At 36.9% G+C, this 9,606-nt stretch overlaps 1 pseudogene across 1 annotated transcript; it reads right to left on the bottom strand.

The window, feature by feature from the left end:
- Positions 1-5,565: 5,565 nt before the first annotated feature.
- On the bottom strand, positions 5,566-9,190 carry LOC307069801 (olfactory receptor 2W1-like; annotated as a pseudogene). The gene is made up of 3 exons: positions 9,179-9,190; positions 6,034-6,397; positions 5,566-5,944 (listed from the first exon to the last, which is right to left on the bottom strand). The product of its transcript is annotated as an olfactory receptor 2W1-like (transcript).
- Positions 9,191-9,606: the final 416 nt, after the last annotated feature.

Below are 9,606 nucleotides of genomic sequence, written 5' to 3'. Positions count from 1 at the left end.
TTAAACCATACAAGTATGTTTATGACCACAGTGGAATAAAATTAGAAATTAAAAACAAAAATTAGAGTAATTCCCAAATATATGAAAATTAAACAAATACTCTAAGTAATCAATAGGTCATAAAAGAAATGAAAAGGTAAGTTAGGAAGTCCTTTGAAATGAGTGAAAACACATAAAATACCAAAATTCATGAGATACAGTTAAATCAGTTCTTAGAAAGTTTTAGCTTTAAACGTCTATAGTAAAAAAAGAAATATTTCAATAACCTAAGCTTTTATGTAAAGAAACTAGAAAGTGAAGATAAAACGAAACTCAAAACAAGCATTGAGAAACAAATAATAAAGATTAGAATGGAAATAAATGAAATAGAGAAGAGAAAAATCATATAGAAATGCATCAAAAATATAAACATTTATTCTTTGGAGAGATTAAAAAAATGATAAACTTTTAGCTTGATTGACCAAGAAAAAGAGAAAGAAAACTCAAATTTATAAAATCAGAAATGGGGCTTCCCTGATGGCGCAGTGGTTGAGAGTCCGCCTGCCGATGCAGGGGACACGGGTTCATGCCCCGGTCTGGGAAGATCCCACATGCCACGGAATGGCTGGGCCTGTGAGCCATGGCCGCTGAGCCTGCGTGTCCAGAGCCTGTGCTCCGCAATGGGAGAGGCCACAACAGTTAGAGGCCCACGTACCGCAAAAAAAAAAAAAAAAAAAAAATCAGAAATGAAATTTGGGACATCACTACCAAACTTAGAGACGTGAGAATAATTATAAGGGAATACTGTTAATCATTGTATGCCAATAAATTTGATAAACCAAATTCAATGAACAAATTCCAAAAAATACAAAATGCCTCAAGAAGGAATAGACAATCTGAATAGGCCTATTATAAGTAAAGTGATTGAATTAATTATCAAACATCTTTCTGCAAAGAAAAGTTCTAACCAATATAGATTCACTGGAGAATTCTTCCAAACATTTGAAGAATAATTGACACCAGTACTTCACAAACTCTTCCAAAAATAGTAGAGCAGGGAAACCAGACACACATCACAAGAAAACTACAAACTAGTATCCCTTTTGAATATAGATCCCAAATCCTTAAGTAAATACTAGCAAAGCAAATCCAGCTTCATATAAAAAGAATTATTTGCCATAGCTAAGTGATATTTATCCCAGAACTGCAAGGTTGACTTAACATATCAATGTAATACACTATATTAATTCATTAAAGGACAAAAGCCACATCATCATCTAAACAGATACAGTTAAATAATTTTACAAGATCTAATACTTTTTCATAATAAAAAAGCATTGGGGGGACTTCCCTGGTGGCGCATGGTTGGAAATCTGCCTGCCAATGCAGGTGACACAGGTTCGTGCCCTGGTCCAGGAAGATCCCATATGCCACAGAGCAACTAAGTCTGTGTGTCACAACTACTGAGCCTGCACTCTAGAGCCCATGAGCCACAACTACTGAAGCCCACGAGCCTAGAGCCCATGCTCCACAACAAGAGAAGCCACCACAATGAGAACCCCATGCACCATAACGAAGAGTAGCCCCCGCTCGTTGCAACTAGAGAAAGCAAGCGTGCAGCAATGAAGACCCATCTCAGCCAAAAAAATAAAAATTAAATTAAAAGCATTGGGCAACTAGGAACAGAAGGAATGTTACTCAACCTGATAAAAGCCATAGATGAAAACCGCACAACTGACATTGTAATTAATGGTGAAAGACTGCAAGTTTTCCCCCTAAGATCCTGGAAGACCAAGATTTCTACTTTTGCCACTTCTATTCCACATTGTTCTGCATTTTTTGCCAGGGCAATTAGGCAAAAATAAATAAATAAATAAAAATAAAAATAAAAAGTCATCCATATTGGAAAAGAAGTTCTGTTAGCTCTATTCACAAATGTCATTATCTTGTATATAGGAAATCCTAAGGAACCCACAGAGAAAATTATTAGAACTAATAAGCTCTTTCAACAAAAATATACTGAATCAATGGTATTTCTGTAAACTAGCAATGAATGATCAAAAATGAAATTAAGAAAGTAATTCCAATTACCATAACATAAAAAAGGATAAAATACTTAGGAATAAATTTAACAAAAAAAGTACAAGACTTGTCCAATGAAAATGACAAAAAACTGTTGAAAGAAAGTAAAGAAGACCTAACTAAATGGGAAAAATTCCTATTTTCATGACTAGGAAGACTTAATATTGGAAAATAGGAAGAGGGCAATACTCCCCCAATTGATCTATAGGTTCAACCCAATCTCTATCTAAATCTCAGCTGGAATTTTGTAGAAATTGGCCCATCAACCCTAAAATTCATATGGGAATGCAAGGGGCCCACAGTCGCGAAATCAATTTTGAAAACTAACAAAGTTGGAAGATTCACAAAACAAGCACATGAAAAGATGCACATCATTAGTTATTAAGAAAATGCAAATAAAAATCACAATGAGATACCAGTTTTAGCCCACTAAGATGGCTATAAAAATCTAATTGTACACTAACAAGAATTAGCTAGCATGTGGAGAAATTGGAAACTATATGTTGCTATGGTGTGGATTCCCCTATTTCTCTAGTTTTGCAGACACATGTATTCACATCCTGAAGATTATTTCTGAAAACATAGGGACAAGCACCTGATGAATAGATAAACAAAATATGATATATCCAATACAATGGGATATCATTCAGCCATAAATCATTACTCAACATAGATGAACCTTGAAAACATTATGCTAAAAAGGTACATATTGTATGCTTTCCTTTATATCATATTCTATTATTTACATCATATTCAACAAAACTATTGCAGGAATAAATGAACACTTTTCTGTGTGCTCCTTTCCATATGATGAAAATGGTAGACTTCACAGTTCTGCTTTCATGAGTTATAGAAACTCAAGGGTCATTCTGCAGATAATTTTATTTTCTTATTACTTAGTACTGGTGTTGTTGACATACTCAAAAGCCAATGATATATTCTTAGCCTTCTTCAAATTTTAAATTCTTTCTTTTAAACACTTACAGGAAAAGTTGTTGTTATGGCTCTCAAGTGCATTTTCTTCACTTTGCTGCTGCCAGTACACAGCACGAAGCTCTCTTCTCAGTGCTGTTGATTTTTAAGGGGTCAGTTCAACCTTTTAAGATGTCGCCTTGTGATTTTGGCACACCTTATTGAGGAGATGGTGTGCAGGGAGGCAGAGTTGCCCATTATCAGCTGCAAGCCAAAAGTGCTGTTTGGCAGAGATAAGAAATTTAAACAAGTTTCCCAAGGCATAGGTAGTTCCAAAGTATTGCCTGTTTATTATAATTCTAACCTGTTTACTTAGTAATACAAGGAAGGTTTTAAGAAAACAGCTCTCACAATAAACATTTAACATAAAGGCACCTTACACACATATCTCTATCTGATTAATTGTTCTTATAATATCTTACACTTTCTATTCATCCAGTCTTTTCTTTTTTCATCCAGAGTCTTGACTTCATGTCAGAAGTCTTCCTGCAGCTTGTTCTCCACTTCTAGATGTAACATATTTATCTCTCTAGAGAGAACCCTGTCTCACTTCTTCCTGAGGTAATCAAAAGGGAAGACATTAGTTTACCTGTCTAATTTTCTCTTGTAGCTAAAAAAGTCCCTGCCTCTCCCCAATAAATTTCTTTCTGTCAGCAAAAGGCACATCTCATTGCTTGTTCTATTCTACCTCTTCTTAGTCCCTAATGAAAATGATCAAATTCCAATAAGTATTAGGTTTGCAGTTTTACTCCATTTTTCCTTTCTTTTGAGGAATCACGTTTGTTTCCCCCCTCTAGTGTTTGACTTTATCTGCTTACTGTGTCTTGTTAGTTAGTTATTAGTACCTTCCCTTTAGTTTCAGGGGTGCTTTAGTTTAAGCGAGAAGTTTTAGAAACACCAGAAATAAAACTTACACAAGAATTTGTTCAAGGTTAAAATGGTAATGTTACAACGAAATTTGCATAACACCATAGATTCTCTTTTTAAAGAGTTCTCTATTGGGATTTACACAGTTTTATTATTTTCATTTTCATTTACAACAGCTTCTGTTGTCGACTGATTAGGCATTAATTGCAGGAGTGCTTACCAGAGTGAAATAAAATGGCTCAAACTGGGGATCTGCCTGTCAGGATGTATCTGAAAACTGATGGAGTCAATCAATGTTGAAACGAATTTTGTGGCTTTTTATTAGTCATATGTTACTGAGTGCAGCATTTTGTTTCCTAAATTGGACTGGTTCATTGCCATTTTGAACCAACAACAAAGACCCTGACTATTGAAACACAAATGACCAATGAACATGAGAAACATATTCAGTCTCCTTTCTAATAAGATAAATTCAAATTAAGACCACAGTGGGAACATATTTTTTCAGTCTATCCTATTTTCATGGATTATTTTAAAAATGATATAGTCGTTATTTATATAGACTTAAGCAAACACTCAAAAATGGCTTTGTGTTAGAGAGTTATTGACAGTTTTTTTCTTTTTTGACTGATGTGTATTCTGTGTCCACCATGTGCCAGTCATTGTGGTAGAAGCTAACGTGTATTATCCTATTTAATTCTCAAAATGAGTTTGTGAGGTAGGCACTCTTATAATCTACATTTTACAGATGAGAAAATTGAAGCTTAAAGATGGAAACTAACTAAACACCACACAACCATGAGTACCAGACTTAAATACATGTCTTCCAGATTCTAACACCTATGCAAGCCTCATTGAGTGCTGGGATTATAGGTGGTATTTCATTTCTTCTTCCCCAGTGTGTTTTAAAAAATGAACATTATAATTCTTATAATCAAAAGATACAGTACATGCTTTTTTTTTTTTAAGGAGTTCCTCCTGAGTTAAATTTCCTCTATGTGAGTTCAACAACTTTGGAAGTGGCATGCAATTATCCAGAAGTAGGGTACATTGGCAGAGAAAATGTGGCCCTATCTACTGATCAAGATATGCAATTGTAGGTTCCGTAGAGTTATCAGTTCTGGCCCTCAGTATGTACACAGTCTTGAAGGGCTCGTTGCTTCAGCAGAGGACTTTCTATGTGGAAGTGTTATATAGCAGTTGAGTAATTTTTCTCTCTCCACCCACTCACATCTATCATTTCTAAGCCTGGGTCATAATATTCCTCATACAAAAAGTATTGAGTTAAGAATTGTCCATTTTACAAGTTTGCTCTTTATCATCTATAAAAGGGAATCTAGAATATTGAAATGTTTCTCATTTATTAAAACAAAATCAAGCCACTCAGGATTCAAATGTGCTAATTATTATTTTGTTTTATAAGCTCTCCCACAAGATTGTCCTGTATAATTTATTACTTAAATGGATGACATTGTAAATGTTTACTGTTTTTCTCAGTGAGAGTAAGTTCTTTATCACACACCTGTTGGAAATAGAAAAAAACACATTTGAAAATAATTACGTTACTAAAATATTGTTTAGTATTTGGACCTTGTTATTTTTACAAGTCAAAGTCAAGCTGTTGGTTAGATGAGCCTCTGTAGGTTATTCATGCCCTTTTTAGGACTATTTCTTCTTAATTATTTTTCTTAGGGCATCTTTCACATCCTTGTTCCTCAAGGTATAAATGAGAGGGTTCAACACAGGGCTTACAACACTGTAAAATGCAGAGGTGACTTTGCCCTGGTCCTGGTACTCCCTTGACTGAGGTTTCAGGTACATGCAGGTGGCTGTCCCATAAAATATGGGATCACAGTCAGATGGGATCCACAGGTGGAGAAAGTTTTGAGCCTGGCCTCTGCAGAGCGGATCCTCAGCACGACAACCACAATGCGAGTACAGGAGATGAGGATGAAGGTGAAGGGCAGTGGCAGGTCAATATGCCGATGACCAGACCCAGAATAAGTCTGACTAGGGTGTCTGACCAGATGAGCTTCAACAGGGCCTGTGCCTCACAGGTAAAATGGTTGATATTGTGTCCACAAAAACTGGCAGGACTTGCAGTGATTGGTATTACTGCTAAAAGGAAGGCACTAGCCCAGGTCACCACAGCCAACTGTATGCAGACCTGGTCATTCATAATGATGGTGTGACACAGGGGATTGGATATTGCAATAAATCTATCATAAGCCACGACACCAAGGAGGAGGCACTCTGTCATCCCCAGAAAAAGAGCAATGGTCATCTGAACATAACAGCTAGTATAGGAAATGGTGGGGTAGTCTCTTAAACCATTGAACAATAAAAAAGGCACTAAATTGCTAGAGTAGCAGATATCAAGGAAGGACACGTTGCTTAAGAAAAAATACATAGGTGTGTGAAGCTGCTTATCTACTCTAACCACAACAATGATGAGACTGTTACCCACCAATGTAATCAGGTAGACTGCTACCCTGGACTTTTGGATGATTGGACAAACCCACCAGGATGAACTCTGTCACTTTGCTGGCATTATCTGTAATCAGAATATCCATTTTGTTCTATCTGCTGAGGAAGAAGAAATTGAAATCATTTTAATTTGGGAAACATTTATTGAGTGTTTGCTGTATCCTCAGTAGTATATCAGGTGCTATTAGGAGGAGATGTCTATGAAACAAGTGATGCTGTTTGTAAGTTTATGTTCTATTTTGAAAGATAAAGCATTCATACACAGCACAAGATTAATTTGCAAAGTAGCACAATCCATTGTGAGTCTTTTTTTTTTTTTTGCGGTACGCGGGCCTCTCACTGTTGTGGCCTCTCCCGTTGCGGAGCACAGGCTCTGGATGCGCAGGCTCAGTGGCCATGGCGCACGGGCCCAGCCGATCCACGGCATGTGGGATCTTCCCGGACCGGAGCGTGAACCCGTGTCCACTGCATCGGCAGGCGGACTCTCGACCACTGTGCCACCATGGAAGCCCCATTGTGAGTCTTAATCCCTTCATCTATAAAATGAGGGAGGTTGGACTCCAACTGAAGCATGCTTTGAACACTCCCCCTAAAAGAAAATGTGCTAATTTACTGCTTAAATGTAATCAGATCCCTGAATTACAGAATTACTAATTGTTCTTTCCTGCTATGGATATTAGCCAGAGATTTATCTTTAGCTTGTTCATATCCTTGGCATAAAATGTGTGCCCAGTTCACTCTCATTTCTTCCTTAACCTGCACATCCAATCAATCACTAAGTACTATTGGCTTGTCCTCCTAAATATATTTCAGATCTACCTACAAATCTCCATATCCACAGCCAACACTTATCTAGTAAGAGCCACCATCGTCTCACATCTGGACTAACACAAGAGCTGCTTAATACGTCTCCCTACTTCCATTCTTGCCTCTCTATAGTCTATTCTACACATAGCAGCCTTTTACAAACATACATAATTATGACTGTATCATTCCCATGCTTAAAACCACTCTAGGGCTTCTAATTACAATTGGAATGTAATCTAACCTGTTTACCATGACCCACAAGAGCCTAAATGACCTGACCCTAACCTTATCTTGCATAGTCTCTTCTCATGCTGACCTTGTTTCAGCAATATTATCTTTATGAAGCACTCTAAGATTGTTCCTACCTCAGGATTTTGCACATTGTGTTCTTGCTGGGGGAAATGTTCTTCCTACCGTTTTTGCTTGGTGAACTCCTAGTCATTCTTAATACCTCAGCCTAAAAGGGACTTCATTACAAAAGCCTTCCCTAACCCCACTAATTTAAATCAGATCTCTGTTAAAATTGTTCATAGTACTCAGAACTTTCCTTGTATGGCTCTTATCACAGTTTGTATTTATATATTTGTGTGATTATTTAACTTCTTCTCTCTTACTATAGCCCTAGGAGGAACGAGGCCCTGACCGTTCTATGTACTACCTTATTTTCACTACCTCACACAATACCTGGTGTGAACCCACAAAATATGGGTTCAATATACGTTTATTGAATGAATCAAAGCCAGTTATTTGGTTCTTCTCTCTTACCCAATGTCATGAAATTGATTTGACTGAAACTACTTTGAACTGGCTGAAGAAAGTAAATGTTTGATGGTAAAAAGCCTATGATGAGAAACAGTTAATATCTCATAGTATTCAGTCTTTTTTATTTTTTTACTTTTTGGCCGCACCGCATAGCATGTGCGATCTTAGTTCCCCAACCAGGGATCGAACCCGTATCCCCTGCATTGGAAGCACAAAGTCTTAACCATTGGACTTCCAGGGAAGTTCCTCATAGTATTCAGTCTTATTAATGCCCTGTAGCTCAGAAATGATACTTTTTTAGCCTTACAATTTGCCCTTTGCATGGAAGGAAGGTGTGATAGTGAAGAGAGAAAATGGGTTTATTCTAGAATCTGAAAGAAAAGTGTTTTCACCCTTTTTCATCCAATCAAAATTTTATTTTCTTTGTTTGTTCTAGTTCTATCAGATATGCATGCTATCACAGACCAGCTCATTATTAAGGTCAAGATCTTTTCCTGGATTGTCTGTAAAATTTCCAGGAAGTTGTAGTCATAAATCAGGATTGGGGGCATCTACAGTGTATAGTTTCAGACTCATGAGGCAGTTGTCAGGCCTTGGTGAGAACAGGCTGTGGGTGGGAAGGTTTGTCTTAGGAGCTAGGCAGCAGAGAGAACTATTCAGGTTAATGATGTAGGTGATCTCTTTGGATTCTCTACTCAGGACAAACTCCAAATCTCAGGAGATAGAAGACCTTTATGGACAAGTAATTCAGGAAGTAGAGTAAGAATTTATAACAAGATCCTCAATAAAACCTAATACAGGATAAGGGTGTTCTGAAAAGAAATCAGAACCAAGGGCTGAAAAACTGAAAAAATACTTAGCTGCTGCTGAACTTCTAATTACAGTTGTTTTTTTACTTATTAAAGAGAGTGATCCTACAAGGAGGCCCTTGACTACCTGTAATGAGAATTTAAAGGCTCCTTTTTGTTCTGTATACTCCCAGAATTGGAATCAGAAAACAGAATCAATCTGAAGTGAAAAGTCTTCTTGGGGTAGAGTTATAGGATTGAGACTGAAGCAGAAGTCAGGTAATCTAGTCTTTATTCAATGGTGACACCAAACGCATAGTTTCTTAACAGCATTACAAGAATGGGATTTTCGGGGCACAAACTTTTTCAAGGGGTACTAAAGTTTCACACTAGAATGGCAACATTTAAAATCATAAAGCCTTATTTTGACTTACAATATTCACCATGTTATAGTCTTAAAAATCTCAAAACAAATGCCAGTATAGATAGCTGAAAAACAAAGAACACATTTATGTGTTTACGTGATTTTAGAGAATTTCACTAGACTAACCATATATATTTTTTATTGAATAATTCAGTGTTTTAGCACTGTGTAGGCCAGAATTTTCCTAAATTAACTAGACATATGTGGAGATTCTCACATATAGTCACAGGCTTTTGATCTTTTGGAAACATGTTGGGTGTACTTTTCTTCACACAGATTTCCCAAAGAGGGCTTTCCTGGTCCCACTTACCATGTAGGAGCATGCTTCCCAGGAGGACTCATTTCATTTTTAATACTTAAATTAAGGGATGTTTGGAGTATCTTCCCTGTTCTCTGAGCTCTTCAGAAAGCTCCCAGGAGTTCAACATATACTAGAAT

This window comes from Hyperoodon ampullatus, assembly GCF_949752795.1.
Source record: "Hyperoodon ampullatus genome assembly, chromosome: X".
NCBI lineage: Eukaryota > Metazoa > Chordata > Mammalia > Artiodactyla > Ziphiidae > Hyperoodon > Hyperoodon ampullatus.
Note: the sequence above shows the minus strand (reverse complement) of the source record. Positions and strands in the feature narration are given on the sequence as shown.